Source organism: Mesoplodon bidens (assembly GCF_964165515.1).
Source record: "Mesoplodon bidens genome assembly, contig: HAP1_SCAFFOLD_196, whole genome shotgun sequence".
Taxonomy (NCBI): Eukaryota; Metazoa; Chordata; class Mammalia; order Artiodactyla; family Ziphiidae; genus Mesoplodon; species Mesoplodon bidens.
In genome coordinates, this window is record NW_027671428.1 from 902,257 (window position 1) to 915,396 (window position 13,140).

Sequence of the window (13,140 nt, forward strand, 5' to 3'; positions counted from 1 at the left end):
CCTCTGCACGATCCCCAAGCGTTGCAATGAGGACGCACCTTGCCTGGGGTGTGGGCTGCTGGCTGTATGGGAGATGATTCCCCACCTCTGACCAATTTCAGGATTGTTTGCCGCTGGAGCAAGTGCCCTGATACGGTTTTCCTCTGTATAACTGGTGGGTTCAGGTTTTTTTTTCGTTTATGGTTCAAGTTAGATTTTATTCCTCTTTTATGTATTTATAGATATAAGCATGGAAATAATTCATTCCTATAAATACATCTCTGTGAAGGGAAGAACTTTTTTCTGTATTATTTTTAAATTTTATTTTTTAAAATTTTGAAATTTAATTTTATTTATTTTTTTATACAGCAGGTTATTATTAGTTATGTATTTTATGCATATACATGTATGCAGGTCAATCCCAATCTCCCAAGTCATCCCACCACCACCACCCCATGGCTTTCCACACTTGGTGTCCATACGTTTGTTTTCTACATCTGTGTCTCTATTTCTACCCTGCAAACCAGGTCCTCTGTAAAATTTCGTAGGTTCCACATATATGCATTAATATACAATATTTGTTTTCCTCTTTCTGACTTACTTCATTCTGTATGACAGTCTCTAGATCCATCGCTGTCTCTACAAATGACCCGGTTTCATTCCTTTTTATGGCTGAGTAATATTCCATTTTATACATGTAGCACATCTTTATCCATTCGTCTGTGTGTGGGCATTTAGGTTGCTTCCATTACCTGGCTTTTGTAAATTGTGCTGCAATGAACATTGTGGTGAATGTGCCTTTCTGATTTATGGTTTTCTTTGGGTATATGAGCAGAAGTGGGATTGCTGGATCAGATGGTAATTCTATTTCTAATTTTTTTAAGGAAACTCCATAGTGTTCTCCATAGTGAGTGTATCAATTCACATTCCCACCAGTAGTGGAAGAGGTCTCCTTTTGTCCACACCCTCCCCAGAATTTGTTGTTTGTAGATTTTCTGATGATGCCGATTCTAACAGGTGTGAGGTGATACCTCATTGTAGTTTTGATTTGCATTTCTCTAATAATTAGTGCTGTGGAACAGCTTTTCATGTGCGTCTTGGCCATCTCTGTGTCTTCTTTGAAGAAACGTCTCTTATATCTGCCCATTTTTGTATTGGGTTGTTTGTTTTTTTAATATTAAGCTGCATGAGCTGTTTATATATATTGGAGATTAAACCTTTGTCCATTGATTCGTTTGCAACTATTTTCGCCCCTTTTGACGGATGTCTTTTTCCTTTCCCGTTTTTTAAGCAAAAAAGAAAAAACGAAAAAGAAGTAGAAAACTAATGTGCGTAAAATATGCCTTTTGAAACGGTCGTTTTGAAATATGGACGTCCTTTGAATTTTTTGGTCTATATGTGACCCCAGAATTTGTTTTCAGGGCAGGTGTCATTTACAGGCCTGCAATGATTTTGAATATCCACTGACCATTAGCGCTGGGATTAAAGCTGTTGTTGTGTGAAACGGCCACAAGGTGGCAGCTGTTCTCCCTTACCAATTCTGGTTACTAGGGCAACAGAGCCTCAATGGAAGTCGTGTTCTAGATTGGAATTTAGAATGGAATGTGCCAGGAGAAAGCCCCTCAAGTTTGACTCCCTACTTCTTGTTCGTATTTTTAATTTAATTTTTTTTTTATTATAGCAAGTTTGATTACAATGTTTGGCTTCTTGTAGGTGTGGAAGATGTGGTTCTTTTACACATATACAGATGTCTGTACTTCCTGGGATCCTTTTCCCATGTACGTTATGACAGAATGTTGAGTAGTCTTCTCTTGGTATTACGTAGGTCTTTGGTGATTATATATGTCACCTCTGTTTGTATATGTCTGTTAACCCCGATATCGTAATGAAACCAATCCTCACACCTTTCCATTGGTGAACCATAAGTTTGTTTAATGAATCTATGATTGCACTTCTCAGTGGAAATGACTGCCCTGGTTTCTATTTTAGGTAACACCTGTAAGTGATATGAAATGATATGTGTCTTTCACTTTCTGACTTACTACAAGTCACGTGATTACCTCTAGACATATCTACGGTGCTGCAAATAGCATTGTGTCCTTATTTTCATTGGCTTCTATTCTGCCTTAGCGAGGTCCATTTTCAACAATGTGATTCCATGAGGGTTGTGGATTAGCTGACCTGGGCAGCCTTACCCTGCCGGCCGGCCCTCCCCAGGTCTGCCTGGTTGAGGTCAATATAAACAGCGCTCCAGGCAGCAATAGCCCCTGAAGCTGTTCCTGACTCCATATTCTCTGCCCCGTCACCAGTCTCGGGGCTGTGCTGGTGGGAGGGAGTGAGGGGCCACAGCTTTGTTGGTGGCCCTGTGTGAGTGGGGTTCTGCTGGCCTTTCTGCAGGAGTTGCCAGGTTGCCACCTGTAAAGAAGAGGATGTGTCACCCATAACTTCCGCTGGAATTTCTCTCCGGACAGAGGTGAGGAAGCAAAAAAGCAGTGGGGGCCGGGACAAATGGGCAATCTCAGGCAGGACAATGGAAAGCTTTTGAAAGAGCGCCCGGGGCCAGGATCACCCTGGCTGGCCTGCAGTCACCAAGTTGGCCTGCGTGCTGTCGCTGGTGTGGCTCCACGGCCCTTCCTCTAGTCTTTCAAGCCCTTGTACATATTCAGGTGTTTTACCTGGGAAGGGTGGGAACAGTTCAGCAGCAGCTGGCCTGGGGCTCAGCTCACCTTTATTCAGAGATGCCCCGGCACGGTCCCCCAGCTTTGCAATGAGGATGCTCCTTGCATGGGGTGTGGGTTGCTGGCTGTATGGGAGATGATTCCCCACCTCTGACCAATTTCAGAATTGTTTACCGCTGGAGCAAGAGCCCTGATAGGGCTTTCCTCTGTATAACTGGTGGGTTCAGGTTTTTTTTTCGTTTATGGTTCAAGTTAGATTTTATTCCTCTTTTATGTATTTATAGATATAAGCATGGAACTAATTCATTCCTATAAATACATCTGTGTGAAGGGAAGAACTTTTTTCTGTTTTATTTTTAAATTTTGTATTTTAAAATTTTGAAATTTAATTTTATTTACTTTTTTTACAGCGGGTTATTATTAGTTATGTATTTTATGCATATACATGTATACAGGTCAATCCCAATCTCCCAACTCATCCCACCACCACCACCCCATGGCTTCCCACACTTGGTGTCCATACGTTTGTTCTCTACCTCTGTCTCTATTTCTTCCCTGCAAACCAGTTCATCTGTACCAGTTTTTAGGTTCCACATATATGCATTAATATACAATATTTGTTTTCCTCTTTCTGACTTACTTCATTCTGTATGACAGTCTCTAGATCCATCGATGTCTCTACAAATGACCCAGTTTCATTCCTTTTTATGGCTGAGTAATATTCCATTTTATACATGTACCACATCTTTATCCATTCATCTGTCTGTGGGCATTTAGGTTGCTTCCATTACCTGGCTATTGTAAATAGTGCTGCAATGAACATTGTGGTGAATGTGCCTTTTTGATTTATGGTTTTCTTTGGGTATATGCCCAGAAGTGGGATTGCTGGATCAGATGGTAATTCTATTTCTAGTTTTTTTTAACGAAACTCCATACTGTTCTCCATAGTGACTGTATCAATTTACATTCCCACCAAAAGTGGAAGAGGGCTCCTTTTGTCCACACCCTCCCCAGAATTTGTTGTTTGTAGAATTTCTGATGATGCCGATTCTAACAGGTGTGTGGTGATACCTCATTGTAGTTTTGATTTGCATTTCTCTAATAATTAGTGCTGTTGAGCAGCTTTTCAGGTGCGTCTTGGCCATCTCTGTGTCTTCTTTGAAGAAACGTACCTTTAGATCTTCTGCCCATTTTTGTATTGGGTTGTTTGTTTTTTTAATATTAAGCTGCATGAGCTGTTTATATATATTGGAGATTAAACCTTTGTCCATTGATTCGTTTGCAACTATTTTCGCCCCTTCTGAGGGATGCCTTTTTCCATTCCCGTTTTTTTAACCAAAAAAGAAAGAAAGAAAAAGAAGCAGAAAACTAATGTGCATAAAATATGCCTTTTGTAACGGTCGTTTTGAAATATGGACGTCCTTGAATTTTTTGGTCGATATGTGACCCCAGGATTTGTTTTCAGGGCAGGTGTCATTTACAGGCCTGCAATGATTTTGAATATCAACTGACCGTTAGCCCTGGGATTAAAGCTGCTGTTGTGTGAAACGGCCACAAGGTGGCAGCAGTTCTCCCTTACCAATTCTGGTTACTAGGGCAACAGAACCTCAATGGAAGTCGTGTTCTAGATTGGAATTTAGAATGGAATGTGCCAGGAGAAAGCCCCTCAAGTTTGTCTCCCTACTTCTTGTTCGTGTTTTTAATTTAATTTTTATTTTTTATTACAGCAAGTTTGATTACAATGTTTGGCTCGTTGGAGGTGTGGAAGATGTGGTTCTTTTACACATATACAGATGTCTGTTTTTCCTGGGATCCTTTTCCCATGTACGTTATGACAGAATGTTGAGTAGTCTTTTGGTATTCCGTAGGTCTTTGGTGATTATATATGTCACCTGTGTTTGTATAAGTCTGTTAACCCCGATATCGTAATGAAACCAATCCTCACACCTTTCCATTGGTGAACCATAAGTTTGTTTAATGAATCTCTGATTGCCCTTCTCGGTGGAAATATCTGCCCTGGTATCCATTTTTAGGTAACACCTATAAGTGATATGATATGATATGTGTCTTTCACTTTCTGACTTACTACAAGTCACGTGATTACCTCTAGACTCATCGACGGTGGTGCAAATGGCATTGTGTTCTTTTTTTCCTTGGCTTCTCTTCTGCCTTAGCGAGGTCCATTTTCAACAATGTGATTCCCTGAGTGTTGTGGATTAGCTGACCTGGGCAGCCTTACCCTGCCGCCCGGCCCTCCTCTGGTGTGCCTGGTTGAGGTCAATATAAACAGCGCTCCAGGCAGCAATAGCCCCTGAAGCTGTTCCTGACTCCATATTCTCTGCCCCGTCAGCAGTCTCGGGGCTGTGCTGGTGGGAGGGAATGAGGGGCCACAGCTTTGTTGGTGGCCCGGTGTGAGTGGGGTTCTGCTGGCCTTTCTGCAGGAGTTGCCAGGCTGCCACCTGTAAAGAAGAGGATGTGTCACCCATGCCTTCCGCTGGAATTTCTCTCCGGACAGAGGTGAGGAAGGAAAAAAGCAGTGGGGGCCGGGACAGGTGGGGTATCTCAGGCAGGACAATGGAAAGCTTCCGGAAGAGCGCCCGGGGGCAGGACCACCCTGTCTGGCCTGCAGGCACCAAGTTGTCCTGCGTGCTGTTGCTGGTGTGGCTCCACGGCCCTTCCTCTAGTCTTTCAAGCCCTTGTACATATTCAGGTGTTTTACCTGGGAAGGGTGGGAACAGTTCAGCAGCAGCTGGCCTGGGGCTCAGCTCACCTTTATTCAGACATGCCTCGGCACGGTCCCCCAGCTTTGCAATGAGGACGCTCCTTGCGTGGGGTGTGGGTTGCTGGCTGTATGGGAGATGATTCCCCACCTCTGACCAATTTCAGAATTGTTTACCGCTGGAGCAAGTGCCCTGATAGGGTTTTCCTCTGTATAACTGGTGGGTTCAGGATTTTTTTTTTTCTTTTATGGGTCAAGTTAGATTTTATTCCTCTTTTATGTATTTATAGATATAAGCATGGAAATAATTCATTCCTATAAATACATCTGTGTGAAGGGAAGAATTTTTTCTGTATTATTTTTAAATTTTATTTTCTAAAATTTTGAAATTTTATTTTATTTACTTTTTTATACAGCAGGTTATTATCAGTTATGTATTTTATGCATATACATGTATGCAGGTCAATCCCAATCTCCCAACTCATCCCACCACCACCACCCCATGGCTTCCCACACTTGGTGTCCATACGTTTGTTCTCTACCTCTGTCTCTATTTCTTCCCTGCAAACCAGTTCATCTGTACCAGTTTTTAGGTTCCACATATATGCATTAATATACAATATTTGTTTTCCTCTTTCTGACTTACTTCATTCTGTATGACAGTCTCTAGATCCATCGATGTCTCTACAAATGACCCAGTTTCATTCCTTTTTATGGCTGAGTAATATTCCATTTTATACATGTACCACGTCTTTATCCATTTATCTGTCTGTGGGCATTTAGGTTGCTTCCATTACCTGGCTATTGTAAATAGTGCTGCAATGAACATTGTGGTGAATGTGCCTTTTTGATTTATGGTTTTCTTTGGGTATATGCCCAGAAGTGGGATTGCTGGATCAGATGGTAATTCTATTTCTAGTTTTTTTTAACGAAACTCCATACTGTTCTCCATAGTGACTGTATCAATTTACATTCCCACCAAAAGTGGAAGAGGGCTCCTTTTGTCCACACCCTCCCCAGAATTTGTTGTTTGTAGAATTTCTGATGATGCCGATTCTAACAGGTGTGTGGTGATACCTCATTGTAGTTTTGATTTGCATTTCTCTAATAATTAGTGCTGTTGAGCAGCTTTTCAGGTGCGTCTTGGCCATCTCTGTGTCTTCTTTGAAGAAACGTACCTTTAGATCTTCTGCCCATTTTTGTATTGGGTTGTTTGTTTTTTTAATATTAAGCTGCATGAGCTGTTTATATATATTGGAGATTAAACCTTTGTCCATTGATTCGTTTGCAACTATTTTCGCCCCTTCTGAGGGATGCCTTTTTCCATTCCCGTTTTTTTAACCAAAAAAGAAAGAAAGAAAAAGAAGCAGAAAACTAATGTGCATAAAATATGCCTTTTGTAACGGTCGTTTTGAAATATGGACGTCCTTGAATTTTTTGGTCGATATGTGACCCCAGGATTTGTTTTCAGGGCAGGTGTCATTTACAGGCCTGCAATGATTTTGAATATCAACTGACCATTAGCCCTGGGATTAAAGCTGCTGTTGTGTGAAACGGCCACAAGGTGGCAGCAGTTCTCCCTTACCAATTCTGGTTACTAGGGCAACAGAACCTCAATGGAAGTCGTGTTCTAGATTGGAATTTAGAATGGAATGTGCCAGGAGAAAGCCCCTCAAGTTTGTCTCCCTACTTCTTGTTCGTGTTTTTAATTTAATTTTTATTTTTTATTACAGCAAGTTTGATACAATGTTTGGCTCGTTGGAGGTGTGGAAGATGTGGTTCTTTTACACATATACAGATGTCTGTTTTTCCTGGGATCCTTTTCCCATGTACGTTATGACAGAATGTTGAGTAGTCTTTTGGTATTCCGTAGGTCTTTGGTGATTATATATGTCACCTGTGTTTGTATAAGTCTGTTAACCCCGATATCGTAATGAAACCAATCCTCACACCTTTCCATTGGTGAACCATAAGTTTGTTTAATGAATCTCTGATTGCCCTTCTCGGTGGAAATATCTGCCCTGGTATCCATTTTTAGGTAACACCTATAAGTGATATGATATGATATGTGTCTTTCACTTTCTGACTTACTACAAGTCACGTGATTACCTCTAGACTCATCTACGGTGGTGCAAATGGCATTGTGTTCTTTTTTTCCTTGGCTTCTCTTCTGCCTTAGCGAGGTCCATTTTCAACAATGTGATTCCCTGAGTGTTGTGGATTAGCTGACCTGGGCAGCCTTACCCTGCCGCCCGGCCCTCCTCTGGTGTGCCTGGTTGAGGTCAATATAAACAGCGCTCCAGGCAGCAATAGCCCCTGAAGCTGTTCCTGACTCCATATTCTCTGCCCCGTCAGCAGTCTCGGGGCTGTGCTGGTGGGAGGGAATGAGGGGCCACAGCTTTGTTGGTGGCCCGGTGTGAGTGGGGTTCTGCTGGCCTTTCTGCAGGAGTTGCCAGGCTGCCACCTGTAAAGAAGAGGATGTGTCACCCATGCCTTCCGCTGGAATTTCTCTCCGGACAGAGGTGAGGAAGGAAAAAAGCAGTGGGGGCCGGGACAGGTGGGGTATCTCAGGCAGGACAATGGAAAGGTTCCGGAAGAGCGCCCGGGGGCAGGACCACCCTGTCTGGCCTGCAGGCACCAAGTTGTCCTGCGTGCTGTTGCTGGTGTGGCTCCACGGCCCTTCCTCTAGTCTTTCAAGCCCTTGTACATATTCAGGTGTTTTACCTGGGAAGGGTGGGAACAGTTCAGCAGCAGCTGGCCTGGGGCTCAGCTCACCTTTATTCAGAGATGCCTCGGCACGGTCCCCCAGCTTTGCAATGAGGACGCTCCTTGCGTGGGGTGTGGGTTGCTGGCTGTATGGGAGATGATTCCCCACCTCTGACCAATTTCAGAATTGTTTACCGCTGGAGCAAGTGCCCTGATAGGGTTTTCCTCTGTATAACTGGTGGGTTCAGGAATTTTTTTTTTTCTTTTATGGGTCAAGTTAGATTTTATTCCTCTTTTATGTATTTATAGATATAAGCATGGAAATAATTCATTCCTATAAATACATCTGTGTGAAGGGAAGAATTTTTTCTGTATTATTTTTAAATTTTATTTTCTAAAATTTTGAAATTTTATTTTATTTACTTTTTTATACAGCAGGTTATTATCAGTTATGTATTTTATGCATATACATGTATGCAGGTCAATCCCAATCTCCCAACTCATCCCACCACCACCACACCATGGCTTCCCACACTTGGTGTCCATACGTTTGTTCTCTACCTCTGTCTCTATTTCTTCCCTGCAAACCAGTTCATCTGTACCAGTTTTTAGGTTCCACATATATGCATTAATATACAATATTTGTTTTCCTCTTTCTGACTTACTTCATTCTGTATGACAGTCTCTAGATCCATCGATGTCTCTACAAATGACCCAGTTTCATTCCTTTTTATGGCTGAGTAATATTCCATTTTATACATGTACCACGTCTTTATCCATTTATCTGTCTGTGGGCATTTAGGTTGCTTCCATTACCTGGCTATTGTAAATAGTGCTGCAATGAACATTGTGGTGAATGTGCCTTTTTGATTTATGGTTTTCTTTGGGTATATGCCCAGAAGTGGGATTGCTGGATCAGATGGTAATTCTATTTCTAGTTTTTTTTAACGAAACTCCATACTGTTCTCCATAGTGACTGTATCAATTTACATTCCCACCAAAAGTGGAAGAGGGCTCCTTTTGTCCACACCCTCCCCAGAATTTGTTGTTTGTAGAATTTCTGATGATGCCGATTCTAACAGGTGTGTGGTGATACCTCATTGTAGTTTTGATTTGCATTTCTCTAATAATTAGTGCTGTTGAGCAGCTTTTCAGGTGCGTCTTGGCCATCTCTGTGTCTTCTTTGAAGAAACGTATCTTTAGATCTTCTGCCCATTTTTGTATTGGGTTGTTTGTTTTTTTAATATTAAGCTGCATGAGCTGTTTATATATATTGGAGATTAAACCTTTGTCCATTGATTCGTTTGCAACTATTTTCGCCCCTTCTGAGGGATGCCTTTTTCCATTCCCGTTTTTTTAACCAAAAAAGAAAGAAAGAAAAAGAAGCAGAAAACTAATGTGCATAAAATATGCCTTTTGTAACGGTCGTTTTGAAATATGGACGTCCTTGAATTTTTTGGTCGATATGTGACCCCAGGATTTGTTTTCAGGGCAGGTGTCATTTACAGGCCTGCAATGATTTTGAATATCAACTGACCATTAGCCCTGGGATTAAAGCTGCTGTTGTGTGAAACGGCCACAAGGTGGCAGCAGTTCTCCCTTACCAATTCTGGTTACTAGGGCAACAGAACCTCAATGGAAGTCGTGTTCTAGATTGGAATTTAGAATGGAATGTGCCAGGAGAAAGCCCCTCAAGTTTGTCTCCCTACTTCTTGTTCGTGTTTTTAATTTAATTTTTATTTTTTATTACAGCAAGTTTGATTACAATGTTTGGCTCGTTGGAGGTGTGGAAGATGTGGTTCTTTTACACATATACAGATGTCTGTTTTTCCTGGGATCCTTTTCCCATGTACGTTATGACAGAATGTTGAGTAGTCTTTTGGTATTCCGTAGGTCTTTGGTGATTATATATGTCACCTGTGTTTGTATAAGTCTGTTAACCCCGATATCGTAATGAAACCAATCCTCACACCTTTCCATTGGTGAACCATAAGTTTGTTTAATGAATCTCTGATTGCCCTTCTCGGTGGAAATATCTGCCCTGGTATCCATTTTTAGGTAACACCTATAAGTGATATGATATGATATGTGTCTTTCACTTTCTGACTTACTACAAGTCACGTGATTACCTCTAGACTCATCGACGGTGGTGCAAATGGCATTGTGTTCTTTTTTTCCTTGGCTTCTCTTCTGCCTTAGCGAGGTCCATTTTCAACAATGTGATTCCCTGAGTGTTGTGGATTAGCTGACCTGGGCAGCCTTACCCTGCCGCCCGGCCCTCCTCTGGTGTGCCTGGTTGAGGTCAATATAAACAGCGCTCCAGGCAGCAATAGCCCCTGAAGCTGTTCCTGACTCCATATTCTCTGCCCCGTCAGCAGTCTCGGGGCTGTGCTGGTGGGAGGGAATGAGGGGCCACAGCTTTGTTGGTGGCCCGGTGTGAGTGGGGTTCTGCTGGCCTTTCTGCAGGAGTTGCCAGGCTGCCACCTGTAAAGAAGAGGATGTGTCACCCATGCCTTCCGCTGGAATTTCTCTCCGGACAGAGGTGAGGAAGGAAAAAAGCAGTGGGGGCCGGGACAGGTGGGGTATCTCAGGCAGGACAATGGAAAGCTTCCGGAAGAGCGCCCGGGGGCAGGACCACCCTGTCTGGCCTGCAGGCACCAAGTTGTCCTGCGTGCTGTTGCTGGTGTGGCTCCACGGCCCTTCCTCTAGTCTTTCAAGCCCTTGTACATATTCAGGTGTTTTACCTGGGAAGGGTGGGAACAGTTCAGCAGCAGCTGGCCTGGGGCTCAGCTCACCTTTATTCAGACATGCCTCGGCACGGTCCCCCAGCTTTGCAATGAGGACGCTCCTTGCGTGGGGTGTGGGTTGCTGGCTGTATGGGAGATGATTCCCCACCTCTGACCAATTTCAGAATTGTTTACCGCTGGAGCAAGTGCCCTGATAGGGTTTTCCTCTGTATAACTGGTGGGTTCAGGATTTTTTTTTTTCTTTTATGGGTCAAGTTAGATTTTATTCCTCTTTTATGTATTTATAGATATAAGCATGGAAATAATTCATTCCTATAAATACATCTGTGTGAAGGGAAGAATTTTTTCTGTATTATTTTTAAATTTTATTTTCTAAAATTTTGAAATTTAATTTTATTTACTTTTTTATACAGCAGGTTATTATCAGTTATGTATTTTATGCATATACATGTATGCAGGTCAATCCCAATCTCCCAACTCATCCCACCACCACCACCCCATGGCTTCCCACACTTGGTGTCCATACGTTTGTTCTCTACCTCTGTCTCTATTTCTTCCCTGCAAACCAGTTCATCTGTACCAGTTTTTAGGTTCCACATATATGCATTAATATACAATATTTGTTTTCCTCTTTCTGACTTACTTCATTCTGTATGACAGTCTCTAGATCCATCGATGTCTCTACAAATGACCCAGTTTCATTCCTTTTTATGGCTGAGTAATATTCCATTTTATACATGTACCACATCTTTATCCATTTATCTGTCTGTGGGCATTTAGGTTGCTTCCATTACCTGGCTATTGTAAATAGTGCTGCAATGAACATTGTGGTGAATGTGCCTTTTTGATTTATGGTTTTCTTTGGGTATATGCCCAGAAGTGGGATTGCTGGATCAGATGGTAATTCTATTTCTAGTTTTTTTTAACGAAACTCCATACTGTTCTCCATAGTGACTGTATCAATTTACATTCCCACCAAAAGTGGAAGAGGGCTCCTTTTGTCCACACCCTCCCCAGAATTTGTTGTTTGTAGAATTTCTGATGATGCCGATTCTAACAGGTGTGTGGTGATACCTCATTGTAGTTTTGATTTGCATTTCTCTAATAATTAGTGCTGTTGAGCAGCTTTTCAGGTGCGTCTTGGCCATCTCTGTGTCTTCTTTGAAGAAACGTACCTTTAGATCTTCTGCCCATTTTTGTATTGGGTTGTTTGTTTTTTTAATATTAAGCTGCATGAGCTGTTTATATATATTGGAGATTAAACCTTTGTCCATTGATTCGTTTGCAACTATTTTCGCCCCTTCTGAGGGATGCCTTTTTCCATTCCCGTTTTTTTAACCAAAAAAGAAAGAAAGAAAAAGAAGCAGAAAACTAATGTGCATAAAATATGCCTTTTGTAACGGTCGTTTTGAAATATGGACGTCCTTGAATTTTTTGGTCGATATGTGACCCCAGGATTTGTTTTCAGGGCAGGTGTCATTTACAGGCCTGCAATGATTTTGAATATCAACTGACCATTAGCCCTGGGATTAAAGCTGCTGTTGTGTGAAACGGCCACAAGGTGGCAGCAGTTCTCCCTTACCAATTCTGGTTACTAGGGCAACAGAACCTCAATGGAAGTCGTGTTCTAGATTGGAATTTAGAATGGAATGTGCCAGGAGAAAGCCCCTCAAGTTTGTCTCCCTACTTCTTGTTCGTGTTTTTAATTTAATTTTTATTTTTTATTACAGCAAGTTTGATTACAATGTTTGGCTCGTTGGAGGTGTGGAAGATGTGGTTCTTTTACACATATACAGATGTCTGTTTTTCCTGGGATCCTTTTCCCATGTACGTTATGACAGAATGTTGAGTAGTCTTTTGGTATTCCGTAGGTCTTTGGTGATTATATATGTCACCTGTGTTTGTATAAGTCTGTTAACCCCGATATCGTAATGAAACCAATCCTCACACCTTTCCATTGGTGAACCATAAGTTTGTTTAATGAATCTCTGATTGCCCTTCTCGGTGGAAATATCTGCCCTGGTATCCATTTTTAGGTAACACCTATAAGTGATATGATATGATATGTGTCTTTCACTTTCTGACTTACTACAAGTCACGTGATTACCTCTAGACTCATCGACGGTGGTGCAAATGGCATTGTGTTCTTTTTTTCCTTGGCTTCTCTTCTGCCTTAGCGAGGTCCATTTTCAACAATGTGATTCCCTGAGTGTTGTGGATTAGCTGACCTGGGCAGCCTTACCCTGCCGCCCGGCCCTCCTCTGGTGTGCCTGGTTGAGGTCAATATAAACAGCGCTCCAGGCAGCAATAG

General features: G+C 42.0%; 1 long non-coding RNA gene across 1 annotated transcript in view; it reads right to left on the bottom strand.

The window, feature by feature from the left end:
- The window catches only part of LOC308611409, an 874,260-nt gene extending 871,115 nt beyond the window's left edge, over window positions 1-3,145 (bottom strand). The window contains exon 1 of the long non-coding RNA XR_014014895.1: window positions 3,057-3,145. This is a non-coding gene — a long non-coding RNA (uncharacterized lncRNA). The remainder of the gene's footprint in view (window positions 1-3,056) is intronic.
- Window positions 3,146-13,140: the final 9,995 nt, after the last annotated feature.